This window comes from Trachypithecus francoisi, unplaced genomic scaffold, assembly GCF_009764315.1.
Source record: "Trachypithecus francoisi isolate TF-2019V2 unplaced genomic scaffold, Tfra_2.0 Lachesis_group0, whole genome shotgun sequence".
Lineage (NCBI taxonomy): Eukaryota > Metazoa > Chordata > Mammalia > Primates > Cercopithecidae > Trachypithecus > Trachypithecus francoisi.
The window spans coordinates 38,242,119-38,257,229 of record NW_022681453.1 but is presented as its reverse complement, the minus strand read 5'-3'; the positions used below and the strand labels follow the sequence as shown (position 1 = coordinate 38,257,229).

The following is a 15,111-nucleotide window of genomic DNA, read 5'->3' as shown; positions in this document are numbered from 1 at the left end:
CATCCTCCATTATCCTGTAAATCTTCTGCCTTTTCCAACATGGAGTTCACAATATCTCCCAGCAGATTTAATCTTTCCCTATTCCACACTCCACCATATTTAACTTGCACCTTCAGTGCGTCACAGTCACCCTGGTTTCAGAGGCATTTTTGTATATGTTTGTTGTAAGGATGTAAAGACTGTCTCCTGCTCTTATCGCAACTTCACCCAATTTCACAGAACAAACCAGTTCAGAGAAGTTAAAGAAAATCACACAGCATCGGGGTACATTTGAGATGTCTCTTTCCAAAAATCTCTGCACCTTCCGCTATGCCTCAGAATGACTGTTAGCTAAAATTCTGCAAACATTAAGTGGTGAGGCTATCTTGAATTAAACTGCAGCAAAGGACAAATATTTGCACTTTATGATACCCCGAATAATGTTACCTTCAAAAAGAGTGAATAAACATTTCCCTTCTGTAGTTTTAAACACAGAATAATTATATTCTTCACAGATCAAAAGTCATAGTAAAGGGTATGACATTTTACATCATACATTCCCTGCTTTTACTTGCACATCAGTTGGCGAACACCAAATGGAATTTTCCGCACTTGCTTGGAACCCAAAGAGGTCCACTGAGAATTTTAGTAATAAGGAAGATTTGGAATAAATCTGAGAGAGAAAAAATGCTTTTTGCAAGTTGAGAATTTTAATCTGGGAAAAATGTATTTAACATATTTTAAAGACTACTCAGAGCTATATGTGTTAGAAGGTATCTAAGAAAAATATGGTCAAACTTCAAGCACATTTCATATTGTATATGTTAATAAGAAATTAGAGCTTGTTCTCCCTTCTTGATTTACACTCTTCTTAAAGCAGTTGTGATGCCCAGATGAGGAGCAGCCATCTTGCAACCATGAGGTGACAAACATTAGAAATATGTCAAGACAAATCACTGAGATGCTGGTTCTGACATCATGGAGCCACCAAAACAACGGCAGTGATTACAGAGTCCTGGGCTCTTGTATGGAGATAAATAAGTCCCTATTTGTTTACACAGCTGTTAATTGGCAATTTGATTTCATGCTTGAAAATGCAAACCTGACTGAAACAGACTCTACCCCAAGAACCAGACTCATTCTAAAACAGTCAAATGACTATACTCATGTACTATACCCCAAATACATCCATCTACCATACCACATATAGGAAGAAGAATTAATATTCATCCTCCTCAATCTGTTTTATCTCCCATGAGCCTCATCTCCATAAACAGCACTATTGTTCTACCCACCTGCCCATGTAAGAAATCTAAAAGCCATCCTTCCTTCCTTGCTCTCTCTTACCAGTTAAGTTCAACCAATCACCCACCCTACGATTCTCCTTCCCTGATATCTCTCAGCTCCACCTCCTCTCCATCTCCACAGTCCAGTCCAGAGCAGCCTCATCTCTTGCCTACACTGCTCCTTATTGGTTTTCTTTGTCACCATCTCCTACAATATGTTCTCTGTGCCACTGCCATAGTGATCTTTCAGAAACACAAATAGAATGCCCTCCCTCCCACTTAAAACCTTTCTGTGCCTCTCTATTGGCCTTCGAATAAACCCCATCCTTCTTACCATGGCTTAAAAAGTACTCCATTCTATGTCCCCAGTGATACTGAACTTGAATTTATCTTCCCTTCCAGGTTCCAGCCTTCCAACCATGCCATACCCTTATCAGAGATATGCACATGCCTAGAGGAAGTTCCCCCATATATCTTTGACGGGATAACTTGACTTGTCCTTCTAGATCATATAATCTAGGAATTTCATTAGCACTTCCATATTTTGATGCGACCATTAGCACTTCTCTGCACACCTGACTTCTCAGTGCAAGCTCCCACCCTTCATTAAAACACAGAGAACTTCAGGACCAATGCTATTCAAAGCCCTGCTTTTCTCGAACATCATTTGTAGCTCTGTATTACAATCACTGTTTTTTCTTCCCTATTCACTTGAAACAAAAAAGGAAGTTGAACTTAAAGATATATTGCAAAACAACACACAGGTTTAAATATGGATATTGTAGCAACAATGACCCCAATGACTAAAGTAGAAAATGTTACCATCACTGGAATCAGGACTTACTCATTTCCAGTGATGCCACAAACAAGATATAACACTGAAATTTAGACCCTGTCAAAACTTTATGCCATGAACATAATCTCAGTTAAGATAGGAAATAGACTTGACTTAAACACAGTTTATATGACTTTTTAATTTTTTTTATTTTGGAAATTTTAGTTCCTGATGTTTCCTATGAGTCATTTTCCATGAATATAAAACTGTCCACCCAACACTGACCCTGACTAACTCTGATCTTTTGTGATCTACAAAATTGCAAATGCATGATTATAAGACTTTTACTGGATATTTTTCAATTTGCTGAAACAGCTCCATTTATAGAAATGTACCAACAGTAACATTACTCTCAACATTATTTTCTACATATTAATCCTTTTTATTTCCACAGAGTGTTTGTGGAATTCATCTTCAAATATAAGTTCTATATAAGCCAGAGGCATATCCACAGTAGGACTAAAAATAATGGAAATAATCATAGTAATGGTAATAGCAATTACAAGAAAAGTCTTTGCTATATCTACAAACATTGAGTATTTTCCATGTTCCAAACCCTATGCTGAGCACTGTACATATGCATTATCTCACTGATTTCTCATAAAAATTGACATTATAACTAGAATCATCCACATATTACAAAAAGAGAAAACTGAAGCTCAACATTAAGCAACTTCTTCACGTTCACATACCTGGTACATTATGAAGTCTGGTTCATGAACCCAGACTATCTGTCTGCAAGACCCAGACCTCTTAATGACAACAACAAACGTATATATAGCACTTACCATGAACCACAAGTTGTTATCAACACTTGACACATACTAACTCAGTTAATCTTCATAATAACTCTATGTAGCAGGTATTATTACTATCTCCATTGTGCGTATGAGGAAACTGAAACACGCAAATGTCAAGTAACTAGCCCAAGATGGCTCCACCCCTAAGTGCAAGTCCAGGATTCAGAAGCCAGGCCCTCCAGAGTCTGTGCCCTTAACTACTATCCTATGTAGTGTACTATCCCCTATCTATAAGGCACTTACAATGTGCTGGACATTGTGACACTTTCCACATATTATCTCATGAAATCCTCACAATAATTCTGAAGGTAGCCGGTATTTTTATCTCCACTTTACAATTCTGAGGCTCACAGAAGTTAATTCAGCAGCCCAGGGCCACACAGTTAACAAGTGCCACACTGGTGAATATAAAGTAGCAACTTCTAAGTTTCACTCTCCCACTTCCCTAGTTATTTTCCTAAGGCATGACTGTCTGGGAAATAGCATGCCTCAGATTTTCCACCTCTTTAAAACTGTTCAGTTCATGTAATTTAGGGTGTGACTATTCATAGATACCTTTGAGCTAATCTTCTGGGAGCCAGTGTAACCGCAATGCATGCTGCAAAACAATGCACGCTTTCTCTGTACATTAAAAATGCCAACCCAGCTTGGGAAAAGCCTATCTTTTGATATGAACAATTAGGGCAGTTTAGTTTTAGAAATAAAGAAAATCCACTGTTGCTGCTTTTCCTTTTTACACACAGTAGGTAACTCTGCTCTTTCTTCTAGAAAGAGTCCCAGTCAGTTTTCTATGCCCATCCTCTTAAAAATTCCATTACACAAGCCAAAACAAATCTCTCCAAAAAAGCATCAGGAATCCTGTTAACAAAAAGTGATATTTTCTCTCTATTCATTTTTAATAAAAAGAATGGGGGGATCCGAATGGCATTAAAGCTCATTTCTGGAAACAGAATTAAGAACTAAAAATGCAACTATTGCAAAATAAATTGACAAATCACAGCCCCACATGTCAAGCCTATACCAATTAAAGAATGCTGATTTCTGTATATCATTGGGTTTTGTTTTTTGCAGAGACAATCCTTAATAAAACCCCAGAAGGCCACACACTTGGTGATGTTAGAGACAAGAATCACATCTTCTGCATCCTCAATAATACACAAAATCAATAACAGTTTTTACCCTCAGCTGAGACAGGCAGAGACATTTCACATAAATAGGTCAGATAAAACCAGTCTTCTGGCCGGGTGCGGTGGCTCAAGCCTGTAATCCCAGCACTTTGGGAGGCCGAGACGGGCGGATCACGAGGTCAGGAGATCGAGACCATCCTGGCTAACACGGTGAAACCCCGTCTCTACTAAAAAAAAAAATACAAAAAAACTAGCCGGGCGAGATGGCGGGCGCCTGTAGTCCCAGCTACTTGGGAGGCTGAGGCAGGAGAATGGCGTAAACCCGAGAGGCGGAGCTTGCAGTGAGCTGAGATCCGGCCACTGCACTCCAGCCTGGGCGACAGAGCGAGACTCCGTCTCAACAACAACAAAAAAAAAAAAAAAAAAAAAAAAAGTCTTCTTTTCAGTCATTTGCCCTTTCACTTAGGGACTCATACACTGCCTATCTGTGTTAGAGCCTGGCCTAACCTCTGAGAATCAAATGGGAAACAAAACAGCTGTGCTCCTTGGCCCTTTGGAGCAGGGAAACAAACACCGAACATACAGATGAATATAGAATAATTATGTAAGCAGCGTGAAGGATAAGATTAGGAAACCATAAAAGAAAAGCATGGCAACCTAATTCAGATGATGGGCAAGGAGGTGGGTTAGGAAGCAACCGTTAAGTGGAGACTAAAGGATGAGTAGAAAGAAAACAGAAGAATGGCAGGAAAATGTTCAAGATGGCAGGAAGAATGTGTGTGAAGGCCTGAGGTGTAAAAGAACTGAAAGGAAGCAATGCAATGTGGAAGTCAAGGGCTCTTAGTTCCTGTTTCCAGCTTCACCTTCTAAGCCTCAGTTTCCCCTCCAGCTCTAACAGTGCTCACTGGCATGGTCATTTGCCCCCTAAGCATTACCACAGGACAGCTGAGGTGCTAACATGTCAGCCTCCTCCTTCTGAGAGCCATGGTGCTGGTAACCATGGTAACTTTCCTCAGCAGCAAGGCCTCTAGCACCCTACTCCCCAACACACACAGGGAGCCTCAGTTGAAGGGCCAATCTGGGAAAGTGGCAGCCCTCCTACCTCTTGGAAACTTGCTTCCAGAATCTTCAACCTGGAAACTTACAATACTCCTAGGCTGCCCAAGAAGCCAGTTAACAGAACACAAGGAATAGATTGTGTCAGTGGATAAAATGACTAGGGCTCCACCTGACTCCCAACAGAGTTCATACTGGAGGCCTGAAGACAAGGCAAGACTAAAGCAATACTTCTCCACTGGGGAAATACAGAAACTGACTAGCCATCCTGCTACCTGGGGTACCAGTCTAGAAGGGGCACTATAACATCATAGGAAGTAGAAGAAATATTCTGGTGGAAAGGAGAGGACTAAGATGTCCAAAGGACATTCTTGAATAATAAAAGACAGTCCCTAAACCATCTTCTAATAAGAGTTAATTACCAAACCTTGGTGTGCCAAACATCATGATGCAAGTTTGGGGCAGAGCCAAATTGCTCAGGGCTGTAGAAGAAAGCCTGCCAGGCCTTTAGCACCTCCTAGCATGTGTGGCACTAGGTCTAACTGGTTGTTGAAAACATTAAACATTTTTAAAGAATACTGGTGTGAAGATGCACCTGAATATTAGTCAGCCTGTGCTCCCATGGGCCTGCACCTAGTCATGGCTTCTGGCCCTCTTTTCTGCCATTAACACCACTTTGTAGGGTACTGTCTTAACCAGGACTGTCTCCTCCATTAACAACACTTTATGAGGTACTGTCTTATCCAGGAATCTCTTCTCCTACCCAATTCCTTAAGAAGCTTTGTCTTATTTATCACTGTATCCCAAATAATAGCTCAGTGCAATACTCTATAAATCAATTCTGTTTTCTATAACAAAAAATAGTATTAAAGCTATGTGATAAAGCTTATAATCTGTGTTTACCCTTACCATTTAGTCTTTAACATCAATATATAAAAGTATTAATGCTTCATAGTTTTCAATTTGAGATGTTTATGGAAAAATGTTTAAGTAAATAAAGTGCAGAAAGATAATTTACAAATCTGTGGTCCAGCTATGCATACTCAAGGAGAAATGTAATCAGCCACACACATGAAATACTCACAGGAAGGCAACTAATCCAGGGTAACAGTATCAAAACCTGGAAGGTCATGAAAAATTATCCAACCCACAAGCATTGTTTTATAAGAAGGAATAAAATTGAAGCTAAGGACGATGAATTTATTTGCCCCTAGCTAGTGACAAAGCCATGGTTTACATGATCTCCAAATTCACAGATCCCTGTTTTCCCCCACCACACTGGGCTGCTACCTGAATTAATCATATCATGTACTCCTTTAGCTAACAATCTGCAATGACTCCCAATTTTTAATGAGTAAAAGGCAAAGTCTTTACAAACCCTTACAGGGTCTGCCTCTGCCCCAATCCCATTCCTTCACTGACCCTACCTCCTGCCATTCCCAGAACTCCCCACTTTGCTCAGTCTGGTCCAGCCACTGTGGCCATGATGCTGTTGCTGAAATAGTCACACTCCTGTCCAGATACTACGTACTTACTCTTCCTTCTGTCTGCTGTGCTTTGCCCCCAAATACTGGCATGACTCCCTCATCTTCTTTGGGACTTTTCTCAAATGTCATTTTCTCAGTGAAGCTGTCCTTGTCTACTCAATTTTAAATTACAAGTCACCTCAAACCCATCCATGCTTTATCGTTCTCTGTAACACTTATCAGCATTTAGCATATTATGCACTTTACTCATTCACATATTTATTTCTACATCTGCTTGCCCATGTAAGTTCCATGAATACAAGGATTTTCAACAGTTTGGTGCCCTGCTGTATTCCTCATACCTAGACAACTTCCTGAAACATAGTAAAACCTCAATAAATATTAGCTCAATACGCGGTTGTATGGATTGATGGATAGAGTTCAAGAGTGGCCCAAATCCAGAGAATTCAAGAGCTGTGAAATGTCTGATAGCATCTGGCAGCCCATAGGAAGCAGCTGGTGGCATGGGTGTCATTTACTATCACTATGTACCCACTTTTAACTGACACTCACTGATACTCTGCATGAAAGTCAGTAAACTAAGGAATGAAGTGACATAAAGACTTGTCAAAGCAATCCCTTTTGAGGCTGCATGACTCTCTGAGTTAAAGAGTGAACTAGCAAGTAAATAATTTTCATCAGAAACAAGATGTTCTCACATGCGCAGAAGTAGAAATCACTTCTAAATTGCTTCCCTGAGTCCCTCGGCTTAAGACAGAAAAGGATGGTTTACTTAGATTGGACATCCCAAAAAAGAGACTAGATTTCAAAAACTTTCTGGCATGAACCAACATTTGCCATTAGGTCTGAATGGCTGGCACAGCTGAGCCTCCATGCATCATTCTAAATATAAAACATGAAGCTTCAATTATAACTTAATGACAGATATATAAAGGAAGATATTAAGAGTGGCCAAAAATAAGGCAGTGGGAACCAAGGGTAGATATAAAAACTACATAATATTTGGCTTGGCCATCAAGGAAAAAAAATTAATAACATTCAGCCAGACCCAAACTAACATAAGCAGTTTAGGCTCCTTCATGTTTAAGAACCCAATAAAGATTCGCATCCAGTCTTCTCTTACCCCACCAGTACCTGAAATAGCAAAAACATCCACAAAGAACGACTTGTCCAAATTTAAAAGACATACATCAATCCTAATTGATGAAAATTAAAAACCAACGATCTCTAAATGAATCACCAATTTCCAGTCTAATTTAGAGCTTTATAGCCCAACACACACGTAAATAGAAACACGGAAAAGTTTTCCATTCCCAATCTTAGCAATCCCTCTCATGCATCAAGCATGCATCGCGATGGCAGGCTACCCAATCCAATTCTCTACACACATCTGTTAATCAACATGAACCCCATGTCACATTTTAATTCATTTGCTAGAGAATTTGGGATGATTCAGGTTCTGAATGCTGGTGACATTTTTAAATGGCATTAATTTCATATGGAAGTATTTCAAAAAAGCAAAAAAAGAAAACTACTATAACTGTTGAAAAATATTTTAGCATTTACTGCAATGGTAACGCTTACTTTCCAGTACTCTCAATTTCCATAGCTAAATTTAAGATGGCTATAGGTCTTCTCTTAACTCTGTGATGGCTGAAGCAGCTATGTGTGTGTTGCATCCTATCTGTAGAATCCTCCCCGTTCACTAATGACACACTGCTGGAGAATCACTTGGGACCATTCAAAACCATTAAGGCTATTAACTCTGACTTGGGCCAAGTCTAATAAACAAGTGTCATCCAACAGGAAATGAGTTAAGCTGGCTTGTAAAGTCATTTAAGCAAATACTCTAAGTCAGAGTGCCTGACAAGATGCTTCTCATGGAATTCTTTTGCTGTTGATTTTGCCCAATTTAAATCAGAGCTCACTGGAAGTGTTCATTTCAGGAAAAGAAAATAAAAATAAAACAATAAAATCCCATGTTTAAATGGAGTGACTTTCAGTTGGTTTAAGTGACCACCTAAAAGAATTCCTAAATGTTGCCCACGTCTCTCTGGCTGTCTCATACACAGCAACAGCAGGTGCATGATAAATAGTTAGGAAACCAACATGGAATGAATCCAGGTCCACCTACATAAAAGCAAGTTTCTGATCTGGAAATTCTAGATCATATTTTGGTCACGTCTAAGTAACACGTGCATTTGAAAATGTGGCCACCTCCGGGTACTTGTTAATGCTAAGCCCACACCTAGAACATTTCATTTCCCAAATGAAATCATTCTTATCTTTGAACAGTTCTCTCACATATTACCTTCAAAGAAACCTGTCCTAATAAAAGCCATTCCTACTCTACTTGGCCTCCAGATTTAACCACTTCCTACATTCAACCATCCTGGGACCTGGCTTTACTAGACTTCAATTCTGACCTTATTTATCTTCCTTTTGTCATAATTGCTTCTTGCTTTCATGCTCCAATAAACACTAAGGTTTTTGAGAGCAGGAACTCAAAAACACTTTAAATTCCTCTCTCTTCATATGCAGTTGCTTTTGCACAGTCAATACTCAGTAAATGCTGACTGAATTGAAAGGATCTCACTCTTAGAATACAATTCTCTCCGAGTCTCCAACCAGTCTAGTAGCTTAAAGACCAATCCTACTTAAAAATTAACTTGAATTGTAAGTACAACAAAATCACTCCAAGTTATTAACCTAACCATCAAAGTGTTTATTTTCCCACTTGGAAAACCAGGTCAACTATAGGGACCAACCTACCCTGGATAGGTGACTCTAAAAGTAATGAGGTAATTTCCTTCAAAAATGACAAAGCTTTCAGGATTCTCTGGAATGCATACCTACCCATTAATGTGTCACCATTAATCATTCCCTTTAGGTACAAGCAACACTAGAACATTTCAGAATTTACTTCTCAGATATCAACATAATCTCAATTTGATGGTCCTATGGCTTACATAGGTAGAAGGAATTAGGAGGCAGATTTACCAGAGACACTAAGAAATCGTTCTTCAAATTTATGAAACTATTACTATACTTATGCCCCAAGGATGTTATTCACTGCATTTGTATAAGCATCCACATATCCCTATCTGAGTGAAAAAATGAACGAGAGGGCAAAGGAGTATGTTTTACTACCAAACTAGCATGGCTAGATTTAGCAAATACAGAATGTCCAGTTGAATTGAATTTCAGATGAATAAAGAACTTTTTTTTAGTCTAGCTATCCCGTGAAATATCTGGAACAAAGTTATAGTAAACAATTATTCTGTATCAGAAATCCAAATTTAACTGGACATTCTGGATTTTATCTGGCAACTCTGCCCCAAATTCAGAAATTGCATTATTGAGTCTCCAATTTAAAGAAAGAAAAAGCAGTGGCACATGCCTATGGTCCCAGCTACTCAGGAGTCTGAGGCAGGAGGATCGGTTGAGCCCAGGAGTTCCAGGCCGTAGTGCACTTTGCCGATCTGGTGAGCACAATGAGTTCAGCATCAATATGGTGACCTCCTAGGGGAGCCACCAAGTTGCATCAAGGAGGGTAAACCAGCCCAAGTTAGAAATGGAACAGGTCAAAACTCCTGTGCTGATCAGTAGTAGGATTGCACCTGTGAATAGCCACTGTACTCCAGCCTGGGCATCGCAGCCACAAGAAAAAAAAAAAGAAAAGAAATCACATAGCAATGAATATACTTTGTGAAGCCCTAACTTTCAGAAAGAACAAAATAAAAAATCAAAAAATAATAATATTTTAGAAAGCTCAATATAATGATGGTAGGAAAAATAGTTGAGTAAGATATGAGTGCTAACTAGCTGCCAGATTACCAAGATGAAAACCCTATGTGTGCACAATCTCATTTAATTCTTGCCACATCCTTATGAGGTAGGGACCATTATTATTATCATCATCATCATTATTGTTATTATTACTATTATTATTTTACAGATAAGAAAACCAAGATGCAAAGAGAACAAGTTGCGCAATGTCACAGAGTAGTACAACAGAGACTCAAACCTTGGCAAATTTAACAAAAGACAAGCTTACCCACTACCTCATTTTATAGGTGAAGAGAGAATCTTAGTGATTTGCCCAAACTCACACAGCTACCAATCAGTGCAGCTGAGATTCAAACCTAGAACAGTCCTACTCCAGAGTTTTAGTCTCAACAGGCTATTTTGCCTCTCCAAATCATGCAAAATGGGACACATGCCCTCCCCACCTACACCAGTTTCAATTACCATCCTAATAAATTTGAATGCTTCATCTTTAAAACACTGTGCTAGAACTTACTAGGAATTTGTATTTTGCTTCCTAGGAATTTGTATCAAACCCATTCAGCTGAATTTTGACTCCATATTAATATAAATGATTCTGGGTTGGATAGGGAATGTGGGGAAGATTTCTATTAGGGGGAGGAATTTGTTGTTACTGCCATTTCTGTACCAAAACATCTCTTTAAAATAAGCCACTTATCTAGTATCTACCAGTCTTGCTGCCTCAAGGCAAATTCTTGCTTCTGCACACAAATTCCAAACACCGGTAATAACCTGGAACACACATAGAATGGCTAACCTGAAGCAGCCACCAAAGCCAAATTATGTACGAAGACTTTTCTTCTTGGATCAGGAACTCAACGGCCAGGATTCTTCCACGTAAAACATCAGTGTTCAGAAAATATGAAAAGTTATCTAGAACTTTTCCTGGAACAGATTTTCTTATGGGAATCCTCATATGCCTTATTCTAGATGCTTGTCTACCTATGGAGTGAAGACAGGTGGTCTTTCATTAGGGGAGGAAGGTGTGTATGTGAGCATGTGTGTGTGTGTGTACATGCAAGTATGCTCCATATAAGACACAGACCTTGACGTTTATCTTCTTATCTAACTTTATCCTTCAAAATTTCCTGCAGAAAGCAGAGAACATGTTGTCAGACTATAAATTAACTTCAGGAAAGGAGGGGAATCTATGGAGAGCATGGACCCTAAGAATTTTGCTCATGCACCTTATAATGACGACTTAGTAATCAATCATTTTCTTCTTGCTTGATTGTGGGCAGAGGCCATGCCTACTTTATACACGATTGTATTTTCCAGGTGCTTGGTACAGACTAGGCATCCACTTACATGACGAAGGAATGAACAAGCAGTCACTTTATTGTCAGCAGTAAGCAGTTTACACATAGCCTTACTTTTTTCCTCATTGCCCTTGAAATCTTTTACAAGGTTTTTACCCTCTTGCAATCACAACCTATCTTCAGGGCTGAACAGTGCATGTGTATCATCGTTCCTCACAAAGACAGTTCAGCTGGAACCATCCTAACTGGCCTCTGTGACACCAGCCCTGGCCACCCTCCAACCCATTCTTCATTTGGCAGCCAGAGCACTATTCCTCTGCATGAAGCTGGCCACGCTCCCTGGTGCTCCAGCCACACTCCATGCTAAGACTGTCTCAGTGCCACACTATGCTGCACCTCCGTGCCTCAGTCTACCTGGAATGCTTTCCTCTCATCTGCTTGACAATCATGTTTTGTTTTTGTTTTTTTGTTGTTGTTTTTTTGTTTTGTTTTGTTTGAGGTGGAGTCTCGCTCTGTTACCCAGGCTGGAGTACAGTGGTGTAATCTCAACTGACTGCAACCTCCACCTCCCGGGTTCCAACAACTCCCCTGCCTCAGCCTCCCAAGTGGCTGGGATTACAGGCACGCACCACCACACCTAGCTGATTTTTTGTAATTTTAGTAGAGATGCAGTTTTATCATGTTGGTCAGGCTGGTCTGGAACTTCTGACCTCAAGTGACCCACCCACCTCAGTCTCCCAAAGTGCCAGGATTACATGCCCCTCCATCTTTTGTCTTTAAAGGAATAACTACAGACATAGCATCATACTTATGTCACTGTGAGTTACAAGAAGGCAGAGCCCATGAATTATAGGCTGGCCATTTATCAATAGCATAGTGCTAGCATACAGGAGGTGCTCCATAATTGTGCACCAGATGGAGACATGTGCTTTGGAGAGTAAAAGTAAAAAGCTCTGCTAATCTAATTATATCTTCATATCTTACTCCACTGGAAGAATAATGTCTAGACCCATTCATTAAGTTCTATCTATTAATATATCTGCTAAATCTACCAGAAAAATTATTGAACGGAGGGATAATGGTGCATGCTGTTGTTGCTATTGTTTAAATGAACATCTGCTAACCAAGAAACAACATATAATATTGCCTATTTGTAATTGGGTTTCAGGGACCAAAACCAAAAGGAGAAGGTACAGTAAGTTTTAACTCTTGTATCTATGGTGAGTCATGGGAGCCTGATGCACTAAATTCAGAAGGGCCCAAGGCTCCTCCTGGGTTCACAGGAAAGAGCGAAGTGATAGTTGGCAACATCTACCATACTGCAGCAGAAGGAGGGAGCAACACAATCCCACATACTTATCCCTGATCCCGTCTTTAGCCTTCATTGTATATAGCGGGAGACAGATCCCCAGGGTCACATGATTAGGTAGCAGCACAGCTGGGTCTGCAACCAGGCCTCCCAAAACATGTATTCACTCATTCAATGATTCAACATTTTTTGAAGAATTACAAGGTCCAGCATGATGCTATTTGCTGGGATAAGATAAAATGATAAAGAGGTCAGGTGCGGTGGCTCACACCTGTAATCCCAGCACTTTGGGAGGCCGAAGTGGGCAGATCACTAGAGGGCAGGAGTTCAAAACCAGCCTGGCCAACACGGTGAAACTCCAACTCTACTAAAAAAAAAAAAAAAAAAAAAAAACAATTAGCTGAGTAGCTGAGTAATCCCAGCTACTCAGGAGACTGAGGCAGGAGAATCACTTGAACCCAGGAGGCAGAGGTTGCAGTGAGCTGAGATCATGCTACCAGGCCAAAGAGACTCCATCTAAAAAAACAAAACAAAACAAAACAGAAAAAAGAAAAGAAAGATAAAATGATAAACAAAACCATTCATGGTCATCAAGCTAGTGAAATATACAATTCATTTAACGTATACTCCAGTTAAGTTACAATCTCATGATACCCTTCCAATTCCTACCTCGTTCAACTATTAAGCTTCCATTTTCTTATATCTAGTGATATTTTCTACATACACATAAAAACTCTTCTTAAAAAGATACCTCATAGCCCAAACAATTCGACCAATTCATAACTATTTTTCCTTCCCCCTTTTTATTCTATTAATCAAACTTTTAAAACTCACATTTAACCAAAAACTCCACAATGACATTTGCAATATTTTCCAGATAGCTATACCGTTCCAAAATCTCTATTAAAAGAACTTATCATTGCAATATTAGAAGGAAATTTTGGCTAAGGGTATATGGATCTTATAATACAAATTTTCCTGAGACTGAATAATCATAACTTATCCTCAGGAACGCAAATCAGTGCTTAATAGGTCTTACAGTAAGGAAATTACATTTGTATTCCTAATCCAAACCTTAACTACTAACAGTTAAACTAAATCCACTCGCTTATGAAAGATAACAGCAAAGAATCAGTCACCAGCTTACAGCAAATATTCCAGGACATATGAGCCTGGTCTGCAATTCTTCAGTTTAATCTTATTTTTCTTTTTAAAAATGAGGGAAATTAATTTGTGGGAAAATTAACCAGGAAAAGAGATTCCTCTGAAATCTTAAACAATTTTGTCAAAAAAAATTTTTTCACAGAAAGTAAATGATCCAAGATGGAAATATCTATAATTTTCACTAAAGAGTTTCTATTTTGACTCTGGAATAAACATATGACTTTTCAAATTCATGTTGGTTTGCAAAATTCCAAACACCAAGTAAGCACTCATTTCCATAAAGTAAAAAGACACATTCTGGTCTTATTCTAAACAGGCTACCAGAAAACAAAACTAATACTGTGAACAAACAAATCTTCACTAAAACTCATTGAAATAATCCAAATGGTTTCCATTCCAGGGAAAATAGTAAGTCAGCAGTTTGCATATGGCTACCTTTTCTAAATACACAAAATAAGCAAAAACGCCACCAGAGGAAAGTACGAATGCTGAACCCTTTCTATTTCTGTTTCCACGGGACTGCAGTTCAATCAATACCACCCAGCAGCACCCAACCATCCTGTGTGCACACTTCCAGGTGGCTTCCAGCGTCCAGCATAGGAGTCCAGAGAACTCCCAGGAAAAGGTTCATGGAACCATCACTCAAACCACAAACCAAGTGATAAGAAAGTCTGAGGCCCAGACTCCCACTGTTAAAACAAGGAGACGTAAGCCAGAAAAATTAATGTGTAGAGGGCTGGAGCAATCAAAATTGTCACAAATAACACAGATCCTAAACAAGAAAATGATGAGGACAGAGTTAAGCATTCCTGAAAGGAGCAAAGGCTCCGAACAAACAAATAAATCAATCACAATCTTTCACATAATACCAGTAACGGCCTGGAGTTGGAGAAAAACTGTTGAGTAAAAATATTCTATATAAGGAAACTTACTTAAGGGAAGTATTCAAAACCCTTCACCCAGGGTAGAAGACAGTCCAAA

General features: G+C 39.3%; 1 protein-coding gene across 12 annotated transcripts in view; it reads right to left on the bottom strand.

Annotated features, from left to right (window-relative positions):
* The window catches only part of MITF (melanocyte inducing transcription factor), a 223,421-nt gene that overhangs the window by 182,306 nt on the left and 26,004 nt on the right, over positions 1–15,111 (bottom strand). The window lies entirely within an intron of this gene.